The 20,659-nt window shown below is 40.2% G+C and overlaps 1 protein-coding gene across 5 annotated transcripts in view; it reads left to right on the plus strand.

The window, feature by feature from the left end:
• Positions 1–1,424: 1,424 nt before the first annotated feature.
• The window catches only part of ATP7A (ATPase copper transporting alpha), a 139,172-nt gene continuing 119,937 nt past the window's right edge, over positions 1,425–20,659 (plus strand). For all 5 annotated transcript variants that reach the window (XM_063660759.1, XM_054472316.2, XM_063660760.1 and 2 more), the window contains exon 1: positions 1,425–1,574. The gene's annotated coding sequence lies outside the window, so the exon portion shown is untranslated. The remainder of the gene's footprint in view (positions 1,575–20,659) is intronic.

The following is a 20,659-nucleotide window of genomic DNA, read 5'->3' on the forward strand; positions in this document are numbered from 1 at the left end:
CAAACCAACTTGCTAATATTTGGAAACCCACTTAAAAGCTATCTTCATTTCATATGATGTGATTTTTAAGATTTTAAATTTGGGGCTGAGTTTGTATCTTAATAATTAAGGCTGTGCACATTGACAACTACAAAATAATGCCTGGGAAGATGAGATAATTTTATATTTATGTGGATGAGTGTAGAGGGGGAGAATAATTCTGAAATACTTAATCACGGACTTAAAATGTAGATCTATGGGTAATTTTAAATGTTGCCTGTCAAGGCTTAATAGGGACTTGACAACAGCTAGGATGGAAATTATTTCAACACTTAAATACGCTTACATTGTGCCGGGCGCTGTTCTAAGTCTTACAAACATTTACTTGATATTTGTATTTTGTGTACTATTTGATTTCTGCAACATTATTAGACTTCATACTCTTCTGTGGGAACTGGGTTCAAATGGTTCCAGATGAAAATACAAATAGTCCTGTGATTAGTTTCGTTCTACATCTTATGACATACGTCATGAAAGGAAATATGAAAAGGCCACATCTTGCTTTGAAATAAGTGAGATGGAGCCTCTCCCTCTTTTTACTGTTAATGTTCATAGTTTTAAAAATCCTAGAATTTTGCTGCTTTTTAAAATGTTAAGTTGGAAAGCAAGAATAAAATAAGACCCTTTTTTCAAATCTTTCCTGTACCATTTATTGCATTGTTTACATTTTATGCATCTCATTTCTAAATGAACTCATGGTAACAGAGACTGTAACATTTTTGCATCACCGGAATCTTCTAGGTGTTTAAAATGATGGACGAGTGAATGAATAAATGGGGGGAGTGGTTCAGAGCTTGGAATGGCGCTATGAAGGTGGTGAAGTGACGTCCCTGCCCCCTCAACACACATATAAAAATTATGAATTTATAAACATTTTCCTCTTGATGTAATTTTTCAATGGAGGGAAGAGGATAAATTCATAGTTCTGGCATTTACATCTGAAATTAGGCTACACAGTCTACGGGAAGCAAGTTAACACAGCCTAACAGATGCACGTGAATTTCATGCTGGGCGAAGATGAACTATGTAGAAGATGACTTATAAGGATCTTTTATGTTACATCTTGACCTGAGGTTAGGAAACTAAAGATGACAAAGGCACTGTTTTAGTATGGGTTTTCTGGTTTCGTTTTTGTCGTGGGGGCGGGGTGGGGTAGCGGACTCGTACCCTAACAAAGACCCACCCGAGGCTGCGTGTCGGCCCGGGGGCAGCAGGGGGCAGGAGAAGCTTGGCTCCAGACCACGCGTTCCTTTTCACGTGACCTGTCGCTCTCTTTCCCGTGGCGGCCCTGCTTCCGGCAGGGGCATCACCCGGAAGTGGGGGTAGTCGAGGGAGGGAGGAGTAAAGGCGGCGGGCCGCCGCGGCGGGGGGTGGGAAAAGAGAAGCAGAGGGAGGAGTTGCTGTTGCCGCCGCCGCAGCCGCAGCTACTGTGAGTTCTCCGATTGTGTGAGCTTTGTTGGAGCCTGCGTACGTGGATTTATCGCTGCCATGGTCTGCGTAGCTCCAGAGGTTTAACCATAGGATAGAGAAACCAGGTAAGTCCTACATTGGCTTCCCGTCGTCCTTTCTCCTGGAGGGGGTCTTCTGTGCTGTCAGTTTGTACTACGAGTGTGGTGAGAAGGTCATGTTAGTCTGGGGCAGTCTCGAAAGTCTCACTTATTCACAATTCAGGTATTACTACATTTATGTTTTACCTCCCCTAACAGGGGATAGAGGAGGGGAAATAAAATCCTGACCTGTGTCACTTTCTTGTACCCTCTTGGAGAGAGTGTCCTGATCATCCATGGCCTACGTTACCCAATTAATTGAGGGTACAAGAAAGTTTGTGTTTGGCATTGGAAGTCACATGGACTGGGGTCTTTGCTTAGTGACACCTCTTTATACTTTGGAAGCTAAGGTTACTAAAATGACCATAACTGATGAAATAATAATTGAAAAATAGATATTTGGCTTCTTGTCTTGCTCTGGGAGCATAAGGTAAACTGGGAGAACACTCTTGTTTCCACTTAGTTTTGTTCATTTTGCCCCCTTTCCAGTAAAGTTACTGTCCATTGTCCAACCCTGTGGCATCTTATCTTTGACACTTTTCTTCGTTGTAGACGTTGAGATTATCTTAAGCACAAGCACTTATCGTTTCACAATTCAGCGTTTGTCCAGGATCTGATCTTTATTTTAATCACACTTTATCTACAATAGTATGGCTTTATATTGAGAATATGTGCAGAACATTGAATTAGATGATACTGAGGTTATTAATTTTTTTTTTTTGGCCGGGTGCGGGGGGGGGGCGGGGAGGGGGTGATGCACAAGAAATAAGACAGAGTTCCTGGCCTCAAAAGAGTTTACTTACAGTAGGCTGGGCGCGGTGTCTCACATGCCTGTAATACCAACACTTTGGGAGGCCGAGGAGGGTGGATCACCTGAGGTCAGGAGATCGAGACCAGCCTGGCCATCATGGCGAAACCCTGTCTCTACTAAAAATACAAAAATTAGCTGGGCGTGGTGGCGGGCGCCTGTAATCCCAGCTACTCGGGAGACTGAGGCAGGAGGATCGCTTGAACCTGGGAGGCGGACGTTGCAGGGAGCCGAGATCGTGCCACTGCACTCCAGCCTGGGCTACAAGAGCGAAACTCTCTCCAAAAAAGAAGGAAAAAAAAAATAAACAGTTTACATACAATTGAGTCCGAATTGAGTCAGTTGAATTCAGCTATGAAGACAATGGTTTCTAGCAGCCCCACTGACTGAATTACTAGGTTGCTTATCACATCCTTTTCAATGGTTATTTTTGAACTGGCATTTTATTATATTTAACATTTTCTTGTGTCTAAGGTCATGACATGAGAGAGTTTTTTTTGTACTTGAGGGTCTCAATGTAGTAGGAAAGAAAGATACACGATTACCTAAACATTTAAAAAATCTCACTAACATTATATACTAGAAACAGAAGGTGTTATGAGAGTGCAGGGAAGGGAGCATGTGAACTGGGCTTTGAAAAATAGATAGGATTTAGCTTTGCAGGAATGGAGGAAGAGGAAGACATCTATCTGGACTGATAGATAGCAGAAATAATGTGAGCAAAGCCGTGGGGGTCTGGAAAGTTGCCCGACATCCAGTAACACACTGTAAGTCAATATTCCTATTTCTAACAGCCACATCTTCCAAGATGTCACTGATTAAAATTAGAAAAAATATAGAATACAAAACTAGTCAGCTCACAAACATATCCAACTGCCCTCCAGCCAATAAAAAAGCTTATATAGAGAAAAAAAATACATGGAAATGACAAAAGCAATATTAATGTATGAGGCTTAATTCTGATGTAAACTCAAATCTAAAAGAGAAAAAATGTAAAACTTGCTATACTTTAATTCTGATTGAGTTGGGAATGAATAACATTTTCTGAAGTGAGCAACTGTTCCAGGTTTTCCCCAAGGAATCTCTGCTTTTCCTTTTTTCCTCTAAATTGATTTCTCTCTATTGGTCTTCTTAACTTGATAGGAACTATTCTATTCCGATCACAGCCTTAGAAAGATCTTGATTCCTGCCCTCAAGATAAGGTTAAACACGAATCCCTCCAAAGGATAGGTTAACATCTCTGTTTTCTAAAGCAGAAGGTTGATTTTCTTTGAAAAATGCTTGCAGAAGCAGTAAAATTTGCTTACAAAACGAGAGAGAGAGAAAAGAGTGCAAAAATAACCTCAGTTAACACACTACAACTTTCACTTCTGTGAGGGCACTAAAGGAAATACATTTTTCAAAAATAAATTCCTTGTTATAACTCCTTTTGTCTATATATTTAAAAGTTCTTGGCAAACTTTATTAGTCAAGACTTTGGACATCCTGATGAGTGAAAATAATCTTCATTTGCCAGTTGGGAAAGTAAATTGCAAGGAGAGATTTTTGTCTGAACTCATAGAAGCACTAGCATAGATGAGAATAGTATTTGGGAGTTTTGTCTCAAAATTCCTTCTATTCATCTTTGTTAAAGGGCAGTTCAGGTTTTGGTGTTCTGTTTTTAGACAACGATATTTCTTAGGATATAGCTCAACATGGGGCCGGGGCAAGAGTGTTGGGAGGCTGGGGGACAAATGAGTGATATGCAATGGTTAGGCAGAGTATTTTAGTTCAGTCTACTATCCCAGCAATCATTTTTTTCCCTCTTAAATCTCAGTCTTCAGGTTGATTTAATGTGATATTACTTGCTTACTTAACTTGCTGAGATAGTTTGGCAGGAAAAATATCAAAATTCCTTTAGAATGTGTTTCATTAAAGTAAAAGGGTCCTGTGTTTCAGATTTTGTAAAATGTTCTTACTTTTTCCAGCACTGTTTGCAAATTGATTTCCTAATCTTTATGTGCCCAAATGTATGAGATATTGGTAGACTACATCAGTTTTCACAGGTACCTCTTTCCTTGAAGGAAATGAGGGTAAAATACCCCATTTTGAGCCAGTTATGTGTACTTTGTACCATATTTTCTGTTCACATTTAAAATTATACAGCTATGTCTCAAGGATGAAAAAAGAGTTTTACTTATTTTTACTATTAATCTCTAGTGTAGAAGTCCAGTTTTTCAGATCTATAATCAGGAGTGCATTTTTAACAATTTACCAATTGAAATAAATGGGTTATTTCACACTGTAGGGATATTGTTTTAGACTGGCCATTAACCTTATTTTATTTTATTTTTATTTTAAAAGATGTTATTATTTATCTATGTATTTATTTATTTTTAGAGGCAGGGCCTCACTCTGTGGCTCAGGCTAGGGTGCCGTGGCACAATCATAGCTCACTGCAGCCTTAATCTCCTGGGCTCAAATGATCCTCTGGCTTCTCAAGTAGCTGGAACCACAGGCGCATGCCACCATGCCTAGGTACTTATTTATTAATTAATTATTATTATTTTTAATAATATTATTTTTAAGAGATGGGGTCTTGCTCTGTCACCCAGGCTGGAGTGCAGTGGCGCCATCATAGCTCACTGCAGCCTCCATCTCCCAGGCTCAAGCGATCCTCCTACCTCAGCCTCCTGAGTAGCTGGGACTATAGGTGTGTGCCACCACTCCCAGCTAATTTTTAAATTTTTTGTAGAGACAGCATCGTTCTGTGCAGTGGTGCGATCTCAGCTCACTGCAACCTCCGCCTCCTGGGTTCTAGTGATTCTCTTGCCTCAGTCTCCCAAGTAGCGGGGATTACAGGTGCACGCCACCACGCTTGGTTAGTTTTTGTATTTTTGGTAGACAAGGGGTTTTGCCATGTTGGTCAGGCTGGTATCGAACTCCTGACTTACTTCAAGTGATCCACCCGCCTCAGCCTCCCATAGTGCTGGGATTACAGGCATGAGCCACTGTGCCAGGCCTTAAAACACCTAGTGTTAAAAATGGTGTCTTAATTGTATTCTCAGATTCTCCTAGAAAGAAAAGACACACTAAATGTATATTTAGATATACTAAAACACCTAATGTTTATTTTTGTTTATTTATTTTTGAGATGGAGTCTGGCTCTATCACCTAGGCTGGAGTGAAATGGTCTATGTTTGTTTTTTCTTGTTGACAGTAATATCTTTGAACATTTTCTAGAGTATTAGATATTATTCTCTTGATGCTTCAAGGTATCTTAACTTCACCATTGTATTGTGATATGTTGTTTTGGAGAGACAGTATAATATAGAATTAAGAGTGGAGGCTAGGTGGGGCACAGTCACTCACGCCTGTAATCCCAGCACTTTGGGAGGCCGTGGCAGGCGGATTGCTTGAGCCCGGGCATTCGAGACCAGCCTGGGCAACATAGGGAAACCCTGTCTCTACAAAAAATACAAAAATTAGCTGAGCGTGTTGGCATGTGCCTGTAGTCCCAGCTACTCAGGAGGCTGAGGTGGAAGGATCGCTTGAGCCTGGAAGGTTGAGGCTGCAGTGAGCTGAGATCACACCACTGCACTCCAGCCTGGATGAGAGAGTGACAGAGTTTGACCCTGTCTTGTCTGGGAAAAAAAAAGCCTGTCTTGTCTGGCTCAGTCCAGGTGCTAGACTGTCTAGGTGGGATCCCAGCCCCTCTGCTTACTACTTGTATGACCCTGCACAGATTTCATACTCCTCTGTGCCTCAGTTCCTTCAAATTTCTAAAATGGGGACAATAACAGTACCTGTCTCACAGGATTGTTAATGATCTAATACATGTACAGTGTCTGGCAGATAGTAAACATACAGTAAAATGTAGTTACCTTTAATATTTTAATATATTATTTACCGTAAAAGTAATTTTAGCATCCTATATAATAAAATTATAAATTACAGTTTTGCTGTACTATAAATTTAGTAGACTACAGGATCAATGTACTAATCAATCAATACTTGCAAGCAATATTTAAATTCTTTAAAAGAAATTTTTTTGGAGACAGAGTCTTGCTCCGTAGCCCAGGCTGGAGTTGCAATGGCACGATCTCGGCTCACTGCAACCTCTGCCTCCAGGGTTCAAGCGATTCTCATGCCTCAGCCCCCCGAGTAGCTGGGGTTACAGGCGTGTGCCACCACACCCGGCTAATATATTTATTTTTAGTAGAGATGGGGTTTCGCCATGTTGGCCAGCCTGGTCACAAACTCCTGGCCTCAGGTGATCTGCCCGCTTCGGCCTCCCAAAGTGCTGGGATTGCAGGTTTGAGCTACTGCTCCCGGCCCTGCCACCGCGCCCGGCACAATACTTAATTTCTAAGTTACACCATAGAAAATTGGCCAGTGCGGTGGCTCACGCCTGTAATCTCAGCACTTTGGGAAGCTGAGGTGGGTAGATTGCTTGAACTCAGGAGTTCCAGACCAGCCTGGGCAACAAGGTGAAACCCCATCTCTACAAAAATTACAAAAAATAGCCAGGTGTGGTGGCGTGCGCCTATAGTCCCAGCTACTGGGGAGGCTAAAGTGGGGGAATTGCTTGAGCCTGGGAGGTTGAGGCTGCAGTGAGCTGAGATCATGCCACTGCACTCCAGCCTGGGCAACAGAGTGAGACCCTGTCTCAAAAAAAAAAAAAAGAAAGAAAATGGAAAACTCAGATTGAGAGGGTCTCCCGGTAGCCTACAGTACACCTACATATGCTAACATGGCATCTTAAAGCTCATTATTACAGCTGGCATATCAAATCACTGTGACGTGCTCATCCTATTTCCCTATCAAGAAAACTCATAACAATCTGCTTCTGTAATTAGTGAGCCACAGACTCTACGCCATCGAGATTTTCCACATTCCCTAACTGTCAAATGCTGAACCATACTTGTACTGAATAAGTTGTGATACAGTGTAAGCAAGGGAAAAGGCCTTATGTATGTCTAACCTACTCTGCAAATAGCTGCATTCTTACAAAGTTGTGTGTAAATTGAATTTTTACAAAGCATGTCAGCACTTTGATTAGTACATTTTTATTGTGTGCTTATTGCATGTTCAGTGTTTACTGTGAGCTATACAAAGAAGCATAAGGCATATGTTCCAATGTCTAGCAAGAGAAAGAAGTTTAATACCAAGCAGAGAGAAATTAGGTACTACTAAACTATGAAACTGATTCCAGGGTATTCGGAATTTAAAAAGAAAGTGGCTAGGAGTATTTGACATGATTTTTCATGAAGGAGATGGGACTTCAGTTCGTTTACTTACTCAACGGTGATTTATTGAGTAGCCACCATGTTCACTGGTGGTATGATGGTGAACAGAGCAGATATGGTCCTGCTTCTGTGGAGTTTACAGACTAGTGAAGTAATATAACTTAAATATGTGCAAGAAAACGTTCTAGGTGAGGAGACCAGTTCTAAACAAAGTCATAGAAATAAATGATAAGAGCATGGACCATATGGCAATCAGTGAAGGGACTTGCTTGATTGTAGTAGAGATTTTATGTTGGAGAGGAGCATTGCAAGTGATAGATGCAAACCATCTTTTGAATGCTTTGAAGAACTATTTAAGTCTGTCTAAAAGTCCTTTGGATACACTGTTCTGGAGAGGGTTTGGGGCTTTGGGGTCATACTGCTTTGGTTTGATCTCATCTCTACTCTAATTTGTCTAAGTTTAGAATTTTATAGTAAGTTTTCTCAGTGACACGACTCTATAGGCAATAAAATGATATTTACAGAGTGGTTGGGGTCAGTAACCCTTGTATCAGTTAAGCAATGTACACATGAAGTGCCAGTAGGAAGTCCAAGGAAACGTTGGGAGAAATAAAAGGAGGTTAGTCAAGGAAACAGAAATAAATACATTCTGTGATAGTTGGTAGAATGTCATCAGAAATGTCTTCAAGCAAAACAATACATTTGCCTGTCTTTTGTTTCTAGTTGCATTTAATGGTAGTGTGTTTTACTTGTCTAAATATGAGAAAGAGAAACTAAACTGCAGCTACTTGACTTGGGCATCTGAGAGCTACCAATGGTTGGCTTAGGTTATGTTCTACATTTGAAGCCTCTGGTCAATTTTAGATTGTCTTCTATATTTGAAGCATCTGGCTAGACCACTCGTGTCCCAGTTTTGTATTTTAGCTAAACTCAACTTGGTCAGAAGCTTATGTAGTAAGTATTGTTTGTAACCTGTGTTAGTACTCTCTTAACATGGCTTAAAGCATGAATGGATTGCCAAATGAATACCTGTTATGACCTGTATTTTTTCTTGTTACCTTTGGATTTAATGTAAGTATAATAATACTCTAAGGACATTTGACAGTATTGTTCAGGCACTTTTTTTTTTTTTTTTTTTTTGAGACAGGGTCTGGCTTTATTGCCTAGGCTAGAGTGCAGTGGCACGATCACAGCTCACTGCAGTCTCAACCTCCTGGGCTCAAGCAATCCTCCTACTTCAGCATTCCAAGTAGATAGGACCACAGGCATGTGCCACCATGCCTGGCTAATTTTAAAAGTTTTTTTTGTAGAGACGGGATCTTACTTTGTTGCCCAGGCTGGTCTTGAACTCCTGGGTTCAAGTGATTCTCCTGCCTCAGCCTCCCCAAAGTGCTAGGAGTACACAGGCATGAGCCATCATGCATAGCTGCTTATTCAGGTGCTTTTAAGAAATTTTTTCCACCAGAAAAGTAGAAATGATCATACCAGACTACCTTTGTCTCCTCCCAGTCTTTTATTACAGTGATGTCCAACCTTGTTATAAGGAGGAGCTTCTTTTAATCTCAGAGTCGTGAGATCAGGGCAGATACTGACAGTGTAGTCATGAGAAGTTGCTGGCCTGTGCTGTTCTTCCTTTTACACTGGGAATCTTAGCTGAGACATGTAGCAGAGAGAAGACATTATGGGGAGCCAGCATGGAGCTTTATAGGAGGTGAGGTGTCTAGATCTACCAGTAGATCCCGATTTGCAGGTTTGAGACTCCTACCTTATTTCATCCATGGCTGTTGCATTATACAAATCTAGTGGGCAGGAGCCACAGTTTGTAAAAATTATGACATGTAATTACACAATGTGGCAGCCCTGGAAACTACCCAAACCACTTCTATTTCTAGTCCTGTATTCCCTTCAATACCTACTACATCCAGCAGCCGTGATAGTCCCAACACGTTTATCATTTGAATCTCTTTGCTTCCCACTTTAAGGTTCCCCTTTAATCCAACAGATAAAATTTACATCTTTGTCTAAGGATTTCAGGGTGTTGCATAAATTTTCTTATTCTATTTAAGTATACTCATCAAGAAAATGATAATACCTGCCTCGTCTGATTCATAGGTTTTTATCAGTATCAAGTGGAATAATGTATGCAAAAACTTCATAAATTAAATAATACTACACAAATATAATATTCTTTTTGGATGTATTATGTTGTGGAAAGAATACTGAATTCGAATCAGATGTCTGGCATCTCAGTTCTTTCTGCTATTAACAAACTGTGACTTTGGACAAATTACTTTGTGCTTTGGGGACTTTGTTTCCTTACCTATAAGAGGAAACTAATAATGCCACTCCTATCTACCCAGAAACCTAAGAGCTACTTTTTCCTCACCTCCACATTCAGTCACCAAATTTGTTGTCTAGTTCTTAAAATTTCTTAAGTTGGTCCTGCCCTCTCTATCTCCATTCAGTTCCTAATCACTTCCCTTTTGGGCAGCAGCCTGTTAAAAAAAAATGTGGTAAAATATGCATAATATTGACCATTTTAACCTTTTTTTGAGACGAAGTCTCACTCTGTCACCCAGGATGGAGTGCAATGGTGTGATCTCTGCTCACTGCAGCCTCCGCCTCCCAGGCTCAAGCAATTCTCCTGCCTCAGCCCCCTGAGTAGCTGAGATTATAGGCACACGCCACCCCTGGCTAATTTTTGTATTTTTAGTGGAGACGGGGTTTCACCATGTTGGCCAGGCTGGTGTCGAGCTCCTGACCTCAAATGATCCACCCGCCTTGGCCTCCCAAAGTGCTGGGATTACAGGCGTGAGCCACTGTGTCCGGCCCCATTTTAACCATTTTTAAAGGTACAAGTCAGTGGCATTGAGTGCATTCTCAGTGTTGTACAATCATCACTGTTATGCATTTCCAGATTTTTTTCATCATCCCAAACTGAAACTCTGTACCCATTAAATAATAGCTTCTCATTCTGCGTTCTCTCACCCCCTGGTAACCTCATTCTACTTTCTGTCTCTATGAATTTATCTATTCTAGGTACTTTTTGAAAAATAATTTCAACATTTATTTTTGATTCAGAGGGTACATGTGCAGGTTTGTTACCTGGCTATATTGCATGATGCTGAGGTTGGGGTACAATTGATCCCAGCAATCAGGTACTGAGCAGAGTGCACAATAGTTTTTCAACCCTTGCCCCACTCCCTCCCTACCCAGTAGTCCCCAGTATCTATTGTTGCCATCTTTATGTCTATGAGTACCCATTGTTTTTTTTTTTTTTTTTTTTTTTTTTGAGACGGAATCTCGCTCTGTCGCCCAGGCTGGAGTGCAGTGGTGCGATCTCGGCTCACTGCAAGCTCTGCCTCCCGGGTTCACGCCATTCTCCTGTCTCAGCCTCCCAAGTAGCTGGGACTACAGGTGCCCGCCACCCCGCCTGGCTAATTTTTTTTGTATTTTTAGTAGAGACGGGTTTTCAACATGTTAGCCAGGATGGTCTCGATCCCCTGACCTCATGATCCACCCACCTCGGCTTCCCAAAGTGCGGGATTACAGGCGTGAGCCACCACGCCCGGCCGAGTACCCATTGTTTAGCTACCACTTATAAGTGAGAACATGTGGTATTTGGTTTTCTGGTCTGCGTTAGTTTGCTTAGGATAATGGCCTCCAGCTGATTCCATGTTGCTGCAAAGGACATGATTTTGGTCTTTTTAATGGCTGCATAGTATTCCATGGTGTGTATGTACCACATTTTCTTCATCCAATCCACCATTGATGGGCACGTAGGTTGCTTCTATGTCTTTATTATTGTGAATAGTGCTGCACTAAACATACAAGTGCATGTCTCTTTTTGGTAGGACAATTTGTTTTCTTTTGGATGTATACTCAGTAATGGGATTACTGGGTCGAATTGAGTTCTAAGTTCTTTGAGAAATTGCCATACTGCTTTCCACCATGGCTGAACTAATTTACATTCCCACCAACAGTATATAAGCATTTCTAGGTACTTTTAATAAATGGAATGATGCAATATTTGCCCTTTTGTGTCTGGCTTATTTTACCTAGCATAATGTCTCAAAGTTTCATCCATGTTGTAGTATATGTAAGAATTTCATTCCTTTTTATGGCTGAATAATATTCCATTGTTGGGTAATAACATTTTAACTGGTCCTCCTAACTCCAGGCTTTGCCCTATCAAATTTGTCCTTCATGATCTGACCTTACTTACCTTTACAATCTCCTTGTGGTTACCATTCATGCCATATGCCTCAGCCATACCAGAGGTAGTCCTTAAATATGGCATGCTGTTTGACAACTCTGTAACTTTATTCATGGCTCTTTTGTCTGAAATTTATTTCCATTCTTCTGGAGAACTCCTACTCAATCTTCAAGACCCAGTTTACCTAACAATAGTGGATGGGTGAAATTATGATACATTCATATAGTGGACTTCTAGTCAGCCTTTTAAAATTATGGCATATATATTAGTGGTTAAAAGCACAGACTCTGGACCAGGCTTACTGGGATCAAATTTCAAATCTGTCACTTACTAACTATGTGACCTTGGGAAAGTTCCTTACCCTCTCTGTATCTCAATTTTTTCATCTATGAAACAGGGATAGTAATTGTATCTATCCCATCAGGTTGCTGTGAACTTTAATTACTTAGAAGTATTAGCTAGGCCAGGCGCAGTGCCTCACGCCTGTAATCCCAGCGCTTTGGGAGCCCGAGGCGGATGGATCACTTGAAGTCAGGAGTTCGACACCAGCCTAACCAACGTGGTGAAACCCTGTCTCTACTAAAAAATATATAAAAATTAGCCAGGCTTGGTGGTGGGCACCTGTAATCCTAGCTACTTGGGAGACTGAGACAGGAGAATCACTTGAACCCAGGAGGCGGAGGGTGTGGTGAGCTGAGATCACGCTACTGCACTCTAGTCTGGGCAACAGAGCTAGATTCTGCCTCAAAAAAATAAAAATAAAAATATTAGCTATTATGTTTTATTTATTTGTTAGTTTTTAAATTTTTTGTAGAGATGGGGTCTCGCTATGTTGCTCAGGCTGATCTTGAACTCCTGGCCTCAAGGAGTCCTCCTGCTTTGGCCTCTCAAAGTGCTGGGATTACAGGCGTGAGTCACTGTGCTCGGCCAAAAGTATTAGCTATTGTTATATATTAATATTTACTGTCATAGAAAAATGTTTATTATATAGTGTTAAATGAAAAGAAACATGCTGTAAAATAGAATAGTGTATCATTTTTGTTAAAAATGTGTGTGTTCTTGGGTGTGGTGGCTCACGCCTGTAATCCCAACACTTTGGGAGGACCAGGCAGTAGGGTTGCTTGAGGCTGGGAGTTTGAGACCAGCCTGGGCAATATAGGGAGACCTCATCTCTACAAAAAATAAAAAATTAGCTGGGCATGTGGTGCATGCCTTGAGTCCCAGCTACTCAGGAGGCTGAGGTGAGAGGATTGCTTGAGCCTAGGAAGTCGAGGCTGCAGTGAGCTATTACTGTGCCATTGCACTCCAGCCTGGGCAACAGAGTGAGATCCTGTCTCAAAAAAATGTGTGTTTATATGTATACACACATATAATACCCTCCTAGACTTACATACACACACCCCACCCCCCACACACACACAACCCACCCCCCCACATACACAACCCTCGACATGTTAGCCTTCGTTATTTCTTAGTGATAGACCAATTGGTTGTTTATTTTTTTAAATTTGCTTATCTATATTTTCTCTTTTTCTCCATTTGACATTTATTTCTTACATTTGGGGAGCGTGAAAAAAGACACAGTTAAAGCATCTCTTCTGTGAAGCCTTCCCTGATTTCCCTTCCTTCGTCCTTTAGGGCACCAGAATACCTTGCATCCCTGAACTCCTTAAAGCCTGTGTTATATTCATTTACCTTTTAATCCCCAACTGGGACTAGTGCAGAGCCTAAAAGATACATGCACTTAGCCATATTAGTAAGGTGAAAATGGAATTATGTGCAAGCACTTTACACATGTTATCTCATATACACCACTCAGCAGTCCTGTAAGAGTTATCTGTATTTTTCAGAAGAGGAAACAGCATCAGAAGAGACCAAACAATTTGCTGAAGGTATACAACAGTAAGCAACAGAATTTGGATTCAAATCCAAGTCTGTCTAATGCCAAAGGTGGTCTTTTCAATGTATGTTGAATGACTGAATGATCTAATGAATGTATCTGCTATCTCAGATGACATAATTTGTGAAAGACTTATTGGTAAACAAATATGCTATATGAATGTAAAGATATGTTGTTGTTATTTTCTGCTATATTTTCATCTGCACCCTAGATTCTGACTAGGCAAACGAGCTTTCCTTCTCCCCATGCACAATTTTTTCCCTCTATTAGTATAAATTGGCAATTTTCACTCTCCATTTGTCTTTTTATACTGCCCATGCTCTTTCCACTCTTTAGGAACCTGACTCATAATTATGATATTAAGCTTTTCAGATTAATCTAGCCATGTCCATCAGATTTACTGTTGTGTGTACATGTTGAGGAAACTAATTAGAAAGTATCTGGCCAGATACAATTTGTTTCAGTGATGCCAAAGTATGGTAATTCCTAGTTTAATGTGTTTACCTTTTTCTTTTTTTTTTTGAGACAGAGCCTGTTTACCTTATTTTGTGTGCTGATATGTCCACATTTAATTTCCTACGTTCATATTCATACCGCTATCAAAAGAAGGTGTTGTCAATGATAAAACATTAGACAGAAATAGTTTTTAGACAGAGGATGTTAATAAGTTCAGCCTATGTCTTATTTAGGTTTATGTTTTTGTGTATATGTGTGCACAGCCTTCATCATTTAAGTTTATGTTTTGTATGTATGTGTATGCAGCCTTCATCAAAAGAAAAAAGGCAGATAGTCAAGAGATGTTTTAATAATTTATATCACAGCTACAACAGAATATACTAAACCAAAATTTAGAATTTGATTATAGCTTGACTCCCTACAATTTTTTCAGAATTAAAAAGATGAATCCCCTTTAAAGCAAACTAACTGAAGGGAAGCATCTACTTTGTGAAAATTGCCAGTCTAAAATAGGGGGGGAAATAACTCCCTTTTAAGTACTGCAATTTTTTATTCTACCAGAACCTGGTTTCTAAAGATTTCAGCCTATTTTTATAGTCTCAGTTTTGTGAGATGACAAAGTTCATCTGAGTGATTTCTAACTAAGAAAGCACAACCACAGAACTGAGGAATGGATTCTGGAAAGGGAAACTTCCTGCAAATTATGATGAATTTACAGAAATAGTAAATATTTAAATTCCATAAATAGTTAATGTTGTTGTTGATAGTTATTTGTCTTGATTTCTGTTCAAGAAGTATACATTTGAATTAGCACACAATTTATTTTATTCCCAGCAATTTAGTATATTTTTCATAGCCATCAATATTTGGGATTCTGCTTGCTTATGATTACAAATCACTTGAAACCTGCCAGTTGAAAATTCTCAAGGGTGTGAAATAATATGGGCCTTCTGTGAATTCATTCCCCTTTATCTGTATAAAATACCTGGCTAAACAGTTGTCTTTGACAATTTTAAATTACTGTTTCCTTTCTTTTTTTTCTTTTTTTTTTTTTGAAGTCAAAGAGCTTCTGTGTTGTGGGTTTCTTGTTTTTTTTTTTATTATTATTATACTTTAGGTTTTATGGTACATGTGTGCAATGTACAGGTTAGTTACATATGTATACATGTGCCATGCTGGTGCGCTGCACCCACTAACTAGCATTAGGTATATCTCCCAATGCCATCCCTCCCCCCTCCCCCCACCCCACAACGGTCCCCAAAGTGTGATGTTCCCCTTCCTGTGTCCATGTGTTCTCATTGTTTAATTCCCACCTATGAGCGAGAATATGCGGTGTTTGGTTTTTTGTTCTTGCGATAGTTTACTGAGAATGATGATTTCCAATTTCATCCATGTCCCTAAAAAGGACATGAACTCATCATATTTTATGGCTGCATAGTATTCCATGGTGTATATGTGCCACATTTTCTTAATCCAGTCTATCATTGTTGGACATTTGGGTTGGTTTCAAGTCTTTGCTATTGTGAATAATGCCGCAATAAACATACGTGTGCATGTGTCTTTATAGCAGCATGATTTATATTCCTTTGGGTATATACCCAGTAATGGGATGGCTGGGTCAAATGGAATTTCTAGTTCTAGATCCCTGAGGAATCGCCACACTGACTTCCATAAGGGTTGAACTAGTTTACAGTCCCACCAACAGTGTAAAAGTGTTCCTATTTCTCCACATCCTCTCCAGCACCTGTTGTTTCCTGACTTTTTAATGATCGCCATTCTAACTGGTGTGAGATGGTATCTCATTGTGGTTTTGATTTGCATTTCTCTGATGGCCAGTGATGGTGAGCATTTTTTCATGTGTTTTTTGGCTGCATAAATGTCTTGTTTTGAGAAGTGTCTGTTCATGTCCTTCGCCCGCTTTTTGATGGGGTTGTTTGTTTTTTTCTTGTAAATTTGTTGGAGTTCATTGTAGATTCTGGATATTAGCCCTTTGTCAGATGAGTAGGTTGCGAAAATTTTCTCCCATTTTGTAGGTTGCCTGTTCACTCTGATGGTAGTTTCTTTTGCTGTGCAGAAGCTCTTTAGTTTAATTAGATCCCATTTGTCAATTTTGGCTTTTGTTGCCATTACTTTTGGTGTTTTAGACATGAAGTCCTTGTCCATGCCTATGTCCTGGATGGTAATGCCTAGGTTTTCTTCTAGGGTTTTTATGGTTTTAGGTCTAACGTTTAAGTCTTTAATCCATCTTGAATTGATTTTTGTATAAGGTGTAAGGAAGGGATCCAGTTTCAGCTTTCTACATATGGCTAGCCAGTTTTCCTAGCACCATTTATTAAATAGGGAATCCTTTCCCCATTGCTTGTTTTTCTCAGGTTTGTCAAAGATCAGATAGTTGTAGATATGTGGCGTTATTTCTGAGGGCTCTGTTCTGTTCCATTGATCTATATCTCTGTTTTGGTACCAGTACCATGCTGTTTTGGTTACTGTAGCCTTGTAGTATAGTTTGAAGTCAGGTAGTGTGATGCCTCCAGCTTTGTTCTTTTGGCTTAGGATTGACTTGGCGATGCGGGCTCTTTTTTGGTTCCATATGAACTTTAAAGTAGTTTTTTTCCAATTCTGTGAAGAAAGTCATTGGTAGCTTGATGGGGATGGCATTGAATCTCTAAATTACCTTGGGCAGTATGGCCATTTTCACGATATTGATTCTTCCTATCCATGAGCATAGAATGTTCTTCCATTTGTTTGTATCCTCTTTTATTTCCTTGAGCAGTGGTTTGTAGTTCTCCTTGAAGAGGTCCTTCACATCCCTTGTAAGTTGGATTCCTAGGTATTTTATTCTCTTTGAAGCAATTGTGAATGGGAGTTCACTCATGATTTGGCTCTCTGTTTGTCTGTTATTGGTGTATAAGAATGCTTGTGATTTTTGTACATGGATTTTGTATCCTGAGACTTTGCTGAAGTTGCTTATCAGCTTAAGGAGATTTTGGGCTGAGACAATGGGGTTTTCTAGATATACAATCATGTCATCTGCAAACAGGGACAATTTGACTTCCTCTTTTCCTAATTGAATACCCCTTATTTCCTTCTCCTGCCTAATTTCCTTGGCCAGAACTTCCAACACTATGTTGAATAGAAGTGGTGAGAGAGGGCATCCCTGTCTTGTGCCAGTTTTCAAAGGGAATGCTTCCAGTTTTTGCCCATTCAGTATTATATTGGCTGTGGGTTTGTCATAGATAGCTCTTATTATTTTGAGATACGTCCCATCAATACCTAATTTATTGAGAGTTTTTAGCATGAAGTGTTGTTGAATTTTGTCAAAGGCCTTTTCTGCATCTATTGAGATAATCATGTGGTTTTTGTCTTTGGTTCTGTTTATATACTGGATTACATTTATTGATTTGCGTATATTGAACCAGCCTTGCATCCCAGGGATGAAGCCCACTTGATCATGGTGGATAAGCTTTTTGATGTGCTGCTGGATTCTGTTTGCCAGTATTTTATTGAGGATTTTTGCATCAATGTTCATCAAGGTTATTGGTCTAAAATTCTCTTTTTTGGTTGTGTCTCTGCCCGGCTTTGGTATCAGGATAGTGCTGGCCTCATAAAATGAGTTAGGGAGGATTCCCTCTTTTTCTATTGATTGGAATAGTTTCAGAAGGAATGGTACCAGTTCCTCCTTGTACCTCTGGTAGAATTCAGCTGTGAACCCATCTGGTCCTGGACTTTTACTGTTTCCTTTCTTAAAAACTCCTTTCCAGAAGCTGATCTCCCATACATTTCCAGTACATAATTTTTCATCCTTATGTGTCCTGACAGTGATTCAGCTTTGAATAAGAGAGAATGTTACCAGAGTTTCACCTTTATTGGCCTAAGTCTTTGTTTATTTTTTGAGACAGTCTTGGTCTGTCGCCTAGGCTGGAGTGCAGTGGCATGATCTTGGCTCACTGCAACTTCCGCCTCCCGGGTTCAAGTGATTCTCCTCCCTCAGCCTCCCGAGTAGCTGGGACTGCAGGCATGCGCCACCATGCCCAGCTAATTTTTGTATTTTGGGTAGAGATGGGGTTTCGCCATGTTGGCCAGGCTGGTCTCGAACTCCTGACCTCAGGTGATCCACCCGCCTCGGCCTCCCAAAGTGCTGGAATTACAGGCATGAGCCACCATGCCCAGCCAGCCTAAGTCTTTAAAACAGGACATGAAAGGAATTGAAGGGTTGAGTATGGGTGGGGATGTAGATCTAGACTATATTTATGGAATATTTGCTTCCTTCATGCTGAAAATTGTTCTTTGGACCTTGGGATGAAAAGAGAAAATATGTGAAATGTAAGAATGTTATGGAAAGTCTTAAGTATTCTGAAAAATACATTGGTATACTACTTTGTAATCATACCATATAAATATTTCAGCTATAAAAATTAATGCAAAATAAATTTTCTCCCAATATGTTAACTGCTTTAAAAAAAAGTATTGGCAAGATTGATTATACTTTTTCCTAAGAGGAAAGATAACTTTGCATAATCACCAAGATGGTTTACCAACATACGCCACATATACTGAGTATTACAGTCTTCACCAACATGAGTCAAATGCTAGCGTGTATAGGGTTGGTAGTATAAACCTACCTGGTGCCTTTTTGGTTTTGCTGATTAGATGGTGCTAATGAAGCCAGGGTTATAGACTTCATCTCTGTGGGAGTCACTTGTTCTTTGGAGTCATTAGGTATGCCACTAACTCTGCTCCACAGTTTTCCGAATGCAGTTTGTTCATTAAGAAAGGGAGGCTAGTACAGAGTAAAAATAGCTCAGCAAAAAGCCATCATCAGTACCCATGCCCTTAGCCTCCTGATGCGGGGAGGAGGGTCTGTAATGTCCAGGCTTTCCAACTCACATATACATTTTTATTATTAATCATTGGAGGCTGTACTTAGAAATTTATTTCTTTGGACTTCTGCAATATTCTGCTTATAAAGTGTTTCTGTGGTTTCAACTGTAGATCCCTTTTTGCCTTTATCTCCAGACTCTTTTGTCTCAAAACTTTACGGTCTCAGAGAACTAAGGAAAGACTTGGCTCACTATATGCATTTGCAGAAAGTAATAAGGCTTTTTTTTTTATCGCCATAAAGTGATCTCAACAAAGTGACAAATCTACAGTTTCAGAATTGAAACGAAACAACTCTTTTGGGGTTTATTAGACCCTTCTATATTAAGTAGAGCAGTTTTAGGTGAGCCTCTGGGAATCTCATGAAACTGAGCTTCCAGTGTGGCTCATACTCTTTTGTAATCTATACAAATCTATAGTATCTTTCATTGAGTATCATTAAAGAATGAGGTATTTTGCAGAAGTGAATTTCCAAATAACTGAAGTATACCCTTTACATTTTTGTCATTCAGAGATCTTAAAGGGGCTCTGATGCATGCATCCTACAAAGGCATCCTTGAAATACATTTACTTTTCCAAAATAAAAATACTTTTTTTTCTGATTAGAACATTGATAAATGGTCAATGTAAAAACAAAATCCAGTCAATATTTATTTATTTATTTATTTATTTGAGACAGAGTCTCGTTCTGTCGCCCAGGCAGTGGGGACAATCTCAGCCCACTGCAACCTCTGCCTCCCAGGTTCAAATGATTCTCCTGCCTCAGCCTCCTGAGTAGCTGGGGCAACAGGCGTCCACCCCCACACCTGGCTAATTTTTGTATTTTTAGTAGAGACAGGGTTTCGCCACGTTGGCCAGGCTGGTCTCAATCTCCTGACCTCAAGTCATCCACCCACTTTGGCCTCCCAAAGTGCTGGGATTATAGGCATGAGCCACCACACCCAGCCCCAGTCAATATTTAGATATCTCTCCTTTCTGAGATTTATTTTTTCTTACAGCATTTATCACTACTTGACTTTTGCAAATTTTTTTTTTTTTTTTTTTTTTTTTGAGACGGAGTCTTGCTCTGTCACCCAGGCTAGAATGCAGTGGCACAATCTCTGCTCACTGCAACCTCCACCTCCCCGGTTCAAGTGATTCTCCTGCCTCAGCCCCCCAAGTAGCTGGGATTACAGGTGCACACCACCATACCCAGCTAGTTTTTGTGTTTTCAGTAGAGATGGGGTGTCACCATGTTGGCCAGGCTGATCTTGAACTCCTGACCTCAAGTGATCCTCCTGCCTCAGCCTCCCAAAGTTGCGGGATTACAGGCATGAGCCACTGCGCCTGGCTCACTACTTGATTTTATACATTCCTTTGTTTGCTTATTGTCCATCTCCCTCACGAGAATGTGAGTCCCATGAAAGAAGAGACAGTGCCCCTCTTCACTGCTGTATCACCAGCACATAGATTAGTACCTGAAACATAATGGGACTTCAATAAATATGTGCTGACTAAATGAAGAAAGTAGAACTCACTCTTAATTCCACCATCCAGGGATTAGCCACTGTTAAGATTCTGGTATCATTTCTTTCTTTTTTTTTCTTTTTT

The sequence above is a fragment of the Pongo pygmaeus genome, chromosome X (genome assembly GCF_028885625.2).
Source record: "Pongo pygmaeus isolate AG05252 chromosome X, NHGRI_mPonPyg2-v2.0_pri, whole genome shotgun sequence".
In the NCBI taxonomy this organism is placed as follows: Eukaryota; Metazoa; Chordata; class Mammalia; order Primates; family Hominidae; genus Pongo; species Pongo pygmaeus.